Raw genomic sequence first — 6,557 nt, 5'->3', positions numbered from 1 at the left:
GGAGGCTGAGGCAAGAAAATCATCTAAGCCAAGGAGTTGGAGGTTGCTATGACACCATGGCACTCTACTGCGGGTGATAAAGTAAGACTCTGTTTCTACCAAACCAAAACAAAACAATGCTCTTGGAATAAATTCTAACTGTCCCCCATCCCAGGCCTGTTCTGCGTCCCCAGCCCCTGCCCCTCCAGCCTCACTTCATTCTGTGCCTCCTTGCTCACACTGTGCCCGCACCCTGCTCCTTAAGGCCCAGCCTCACTGTCATCTGCATTTGATGCTTTTTCTGCCTGGAATGCCTTTTCTGTGGCTTCTTGCCAAGACACTTCTTACCCAGCAGGTGTCCGCTGAAATGTCATGTTGAAAGAGGCCTTCCTCCCCTGGCTACTCTAATGCTGCACTCTCTCCCACACCATCTTGTCCCATTCCCTCTCTTCTGTTTTCTCCTTTTTTTCAAGACAGAGACTCATTTGATCACCCTCGGTAGAGTACTGTGGTCTGTTAGCTCACAGCAACCTCAAACTTGATCTTAACCGATCCTCTTGCCTCAGCCTCCCAAGTAGCTGGGACTACAGGCACCCGCCACAACACCTAGCTATTTTTTTTTTATTTTTAGAGATGGGGTCTCACCCTTCTTAGGCTGATCTCTCTTCTGTTTTCTTTTCTTTCTTTCTTTTTTTTTTTTTGTAGAGACAGAGTCTCACTTTTTCACCCTCAGTAGAGTGTGGTGTCACAGCTCATAGCAACCTCTAACCCCTGGGCTTAGGCAATTCTCTCTCTCTTTTTTTTTTTTTTGTAGAGACAGAGTTTCATTTTCTTGCCCACAGTAGAGTGCTGTGGCATCACACAGCTCACAGCAACCTAACTCCCGGGCTTAGATAATTCCCTTGCCTCCACCTCCCAAGTAGCTGGGACTACAGGTGCCTTCCACAACACCCGGCTATTTTTTGGTTGTAGTTGTCATTGTTGTTTGGCGAGCCTGGGCTGGTTTGAACCCTCTAGTGTATGTGGCTGGTGCCTTAGCCACTTGAGTTGTAGGCACCAAGCCTGTAGGTTTTTTCTTAAATTGAATTTGTATTTACGTTAGAACAGGTACATTTGCGTACTACCTATAATAGCCTGCACTTATAAGGGTAAGTCGTACAGCAGTTGGTTGGTTGTGACTTGGGGATTCACTGTAATAGCCTCTGTTCATAAGTGTGAGTGGTATGTAAGTCGGATATTTGTAACTTGGGGGCTGCCTGTAGTCATCTAGTCAGTTTTACTCATTTCCAGATTTCTGGTGCCTGGGACAGAGCCTGATGCTCAAAAACAGGCCCTCAACAAAGGCTTATTGGAGAAAAGATGAGGATATACTTTTGCAGCTCAAGGGATTTCAGAAATGAAATGGCTGGGGGGTGAGGGTGGGGAGGTGAGCAAAGGTGTGTGGCACACCTTTTGGGGGTGGGACACAATTATAAGAGGGACTTGGCTCATTGCCTATAGCTCAGCAGCAGCTAGGGTGCCAGCCACATACACCAGAGCTGGCAGGTTCGAACCATGCCTGGGCCTGCCAAACAATAATGACAACTACAACCAAAAAAATAGCAGGACATTGTGGCAGGTGCCTATAGTCCCAGCTCCTTGGGGAGGCTGAGACAAGAGAATCGCTTAATGGGCAGCACCTGTGGCTCAGTATGTAGGGCGCCAGCCCCATATACTGAGGGTGGTGGATTCAAACTGGCCCCAGCCAAACTGCAACAAAAAAATAGGTGGGCATTGTGGAGGGTGTCTGTAGTCCCAGCTACTTGGGAGGCTGAGGCAAGAGAATTACCTAAGCCCACAAGTTGGAGGTTGCTGTGAGCTGTGATGCCATAGCACTCTACTGAGGGTGATAAAGTGAGACTCTGTCTCTAAAAAAGAACAACAAGAGAAACACTTAAGGCCAAGAGTTGGAGGTTGCCGTGAACTGTGATGCCATGGCACTCTACCAGGCAACATAGTGAAACTCTGTCTAAAAAAAAAAAAAAAAAAGAGGGAATTTACCTAACAAATGTAATCAATGTAATTTGGTTCTTTATACCCTCAATGAATCCCCAACAATAAAAAAAATAATAATAACATGAAATAATTTTAAAAAATGCATGGAACAATAAGAAAAAGAAAAGAAAAGAAATGGCAATTTGAGGAAGGGGAGTTAAGATGCCCCGTTGTCAATCATGTCAGCTGCCGAACTGATCTAGACTCTGAGCTATAACTGTATGAGCTTCTGGGTTTCTACATGTGTGGCTATTGCTCCCCTGGAAGATGATGCTCAAAATATTTAACAGGTGCACGTAGACACATGTGGACAGGCTAATGTCCGCTCTGCCTTCCTGCCTTCACCTCCTTGTTCCTCAAACTTGTACCCAGCTTCTAGGGCCCAGGGTGAATGTCATCCCACTAGGCAGCCTTCCAGATGCTTTGCCCCACCACTCTGCCCTCTCGTGCTGTACAGGGATTGTATGTTTTGACTCTTTCAGATCAGATACCAGACTTACTGTCTTCCTAGCCCAAGATTTGTGTGCCCATCAAAGTGAGATAAATGCAAAAGTGAAGAAATGCAGGGGCAAGTAACGGACAGGAAAGTAGCTATCTAACAGTTCCCCCAAGGGCCACAGGCTAGTCCCTACCTGTGGATCATCCTCAGAAGCATCCTTTGCCTTGATCGACACGTCCCCACATGGCTCAAAATCTTCAGAATAGTCCAAAGGAGGTTCAATATGGAGCCGCGAGCCAGCTTCTGTTCTGATCTGCACAGATTTCTAGGTACAAAAATTCAGACCATTTCAGATATAGTGGCATGAACATCTTTATTCCTCTAAAGGGCAAGGACCAGCACTAGAGAGGTGGAGCCCAGGACCCAGGATGTAGATTCCACTGGCCATGGGTCTAACACCGGATAGCAGTTGTGTCATGGTGAATGCTGGCCCAGCAGCACCCATCTGCTGGCCAGCACCAGTCTTCACTGCTTCTTACTGTTCAAAGTGTGCTTAGTAGAATTTTTAAAAATAACTTCTTGGTTTGAAATTATTTATCAGTAGACTTTTAGTAGATGTTAAATTTCTCTAAAAGGGCTTTGTGATCAAATTCCTTTGGGAAACCCTGACCCACACATACACACACTATGGATATCTTAAAATGGAACACAGCACAGAACTTGAGACTATGGAAGTAGCGTGCTGGGGCCTCTCTTTCTTCTGGCATTTCTGCGATCATTCTTTGGGAAATAAACTTAGGGCCTGGCCTGACAGACAGCAGGTTACCTCCCAGCGTCCATTTTCTCTTTCTCTTATATCAAGTTTCCAGATGGTGATATGGCATTCTCAGCCTCCCCTGTAGCCAGAACCACATGCAGACATGTCTGGCAAATGAGGTGGGGTGGGAGGCAGAGATGTGCACTGCATCCTCCAGCTGTGCCTTTACAAGGAAGGGGCCAGCCTCCCCATAATCAGCTCCCCTTCCTGCCAGCTGGAACGTGGAGATGGAGGGTGAGCTTCCTGGCACCATGAGAGGAAAGCCACAACTGGAGGATGGCAGGGTAACAAGACCATTAGTGCCTGAGCTCCTGATGACCTCTTGGGCAGGGGTGACTGCTCCCACCTAAGCAGCATCATGTCAGAAACATCAGCTTTCATGCTGCTTAAGCCACTGTGACTTGGGCAGCCAAACCTGTGCCTTAAATCCTGTGGTCGCCAACACCCTAGGCTACAGACCAGGTCTGTGGCCTTTAGGAACCAGACTGGGCCACAGAGAAGGAGGTGAGCAGCAGGCAAGCAAGAGAAACTTCATCTGTATCTACAGCCACTCCTCATCATCTGCATCACTGCCTCAGCTCTGCCTCCTGTCAGTTAAGTGGAGGCATTAGATTCTCATACGACTGCAAAACCTACTGTAAACTGCACATGTGAGGGGTCTAGGTTGTACGTTCTTTATGAGAATTTAATGCCTGATGATCTGAGGTGGAGCTAGGCTTGTTTATATTCCCTGGATCCAGCCGCACCTGAAGCAAACATCCCAGAAACTTTCTCGTTGTTCACACAAGTCAATGTAAATTCCGCTATTTCTGATAGAGTCTTGACCCTCCCTTGCACTCTAAACTCTTCTGCCTCTGCACCTTTGCTCATGCTGTTCTCCCAGTCTTAATGCCATTCTCCCAAATCTTCTCCATACCCACTTCTTCCCTGACCAGCTGTGGTGATACTGCTAGAGCTCTGCCCACCCACATTCTGCCCACTACCTGTTCTGTTGGGTTGGCAATGTGCCCTGTTGGGATGGTGACATTGCTGGGGCTTGCAGCGATGAAAGGCCAAGTGATCAGGTGTGACAATGCTAGTGTCCTGGTAATGGGGACCAGCTTGGTGATACAGGTCATTTGTGATTTATCCTTCCATCCTTGTTCCTGACTGGAATGGAGATGGGTGTTTTGGAGCAGAGCAGCCATCTTAAGAGAATAAGGAAGAAAGCCAACACCAAACATAGCCTGGGGGAAACAGAGGAACCAGGGTTCCTAGTGGTATCATCCACTCGTTTCAGCAGCCACCTCTAAATGCCTGGTTTAGAGAGGGCACAGCAGCAGCAGTCTGTAAGCCACATGGTCCCGCTTCTGGGGCACACAGCTCCCCTTCACCCCAGCTGGTACCACCCTGTGGGTGCTCGCCATTTTGTAGTTATATTACAGTTGCTCATGCCTGGTGAAGGGCCCGAGTTGTAGATTGATTCAATTCCTGGAACTCGACACTTAATCCCTGGGTGACCTTGAACAAGTCACCTAATCTCCGAGTACCAGTTTCCATGTCTGTTAAGATGGCACTCATGAGACCTTCCTTGCAGAGGTGTCACAAGGACGGCATGAAGCGATGCAGGCTGAGCCCTTGGCATGGGGCTCTGGTACACAGCACCTACTCAGATGGCATCCGCTCTACACAGGTGGCCAAACCTCCTCTTGGGTGTTTGTTTTGTTCAATGTGGCCCCTAAAAGCAAGCCGACTATATTATCTGGTAGCAAACTGGAGAGGCTGCCACCCACTCTGAGCCTGGAGGCAAAGCTGGCTGTGCTGGACTCAGGAAGCAGGGCCAGGGATGGATGGAGGTGACCAAGGACCCAGGGTGTGATACACACATCTGCTCAGGTATCCTGCTTACCTTATCCTAGTCCTGGCCCTGTGACTGAGGGATGGAAGAGGACACAAAGTCATGTGTATGGACTTCATGACCTGTCTAAGGGACATTCAAGGGTAATACAGGTCATGCATTTCCCCTGATGCCCTATAGTTAGCACCTTTCACCCCATCAGAGTCAGCTTCCCATATGCTTAGTAAATAAACATAGCTATTATCTTGATGAAGAAAATGATGTCAGAGCCTAATTGCCCTACAGACTCTCAGCAGCTCAGGACAGGTCTGCTTTCTGATCCGAGTTCATGATGTCCTCCCCCACCCCCACCCCCACCAGTGCTTTCCTGCTAGATGCTATACCACTTAATGAGGACCAAGTGCCACCCCAAGCCCTAGGTACATTGGCTCTGTTAGTTCTTATAGCAGCCCCAGGGAAAACCAAGAGACAAGGGTACAAGCCACTTGCCCAAGGCCACACAGCTAGAAAACCACAGAGCCTAATCAGAGGCCTGAGTTTAAACAAGGGATGGGCCAGAATTTACTGTAAAGGGCCAGAGGGCACATATTTTGGTCTCTACTGGGATGTTCAACTGCCCCACTGTAGCTTCAAAGCAGCCCTGGATAATGCCTAAATACATGGGTAGGGCTGTGCTTCAATAACACTTTATTGACAAAAACAGGCTGAGTCTGGATTTGGCCCAAGGCTGTAGTTTGTGGACCAACTCTTATTGTAAATTACCATGCTGGACTGCCCTCAGCAGGCACATTGAAGAAATACGGTGGCCCTTTGGAGAGAGTAGATGGGGGATTAGAGAATTGCTGGAGAATATCTAACAGAGAGAAAGGAGGTTGGGCTGAGCTATAGATCATTCAAGGAAAAGATTTTGGGAAAGAGGGCATAAGGGGCTGATAAAAGGCAGCTGGGGGGTCTCCCTGGGAGAGCAGGGAGGTGGGAGGGGTGCAGAAGGAAAGGACCATTGGGCATGTTCTTCCTTAGGAGATCCATTACTTTGAGGTACCCCTTTGGCTTGAGTGTCCCCTGCTGTGTCTGAGCCCCTCTTACATTCTCCCCATCCGTTGTCCTTCTGACCACCAGCCTTGCTGCCCTGGGTTGCAGCTCCAAGTGTGCCACAGCTTCCTCCCATGGTAGCAGGGTGACAAAATGAAGTGGGGAGCTGCTAGTGGCAGCCCAGGTAGACATTGGGGGGACAGGGAGGGTGGAAGAATTGAGAGATGAAAGAATGATTCCTGTCACATTATTTGAGCTCTTGGCCCAGATCATGCCTGAATGTATGAGACCAAAAGTTGGGTTGAACATAACTCTGCTGGCCTCAGATTGGAATAAAAAATGTGGGGCGGTGCCTGTGTCTCAGTGGGTAGGGCACTGGCCCCGTATACCAAGGGTGGCAGGTTCAAACCTGGCCCTGG

General features: G+C 48.5%; 1 protein-coding gene across 1 annotated transcript in view; it reads right to left on the bottom strand.

Annotated features, from left to right (window-relative positions):
- KIAA0556 (KIAA0556 ortholog) overlaps nt 1-6,557 on the bottom strand; it is a 235,310-nt gene that overhangs the window by 126,336 nt on the left and 102,417 nt on the right. The window lies entirely within an intron of this gene.

This window comes from Otolemur garnettii, unplaced genomic scaffold (assembly GCF_000181295.1).
Source record: "Otolemur garnettii isolate 467f Iridium unplaced genomic scaffold, OtoGar3 scaffold00096, whole genome shotgun sequence".
NCBI classification, from domain to species: domain Eukaryota; kingdom Metazoa; phylum Chordata; class Mammalia; order Primates; family Galagidae; genus Otolemur; species Otolemur garnettii.
Note: the sequence above shows the minus strand (reverse complement) of the source record. Positions and strands in the feature narration are given on the sequence as shown.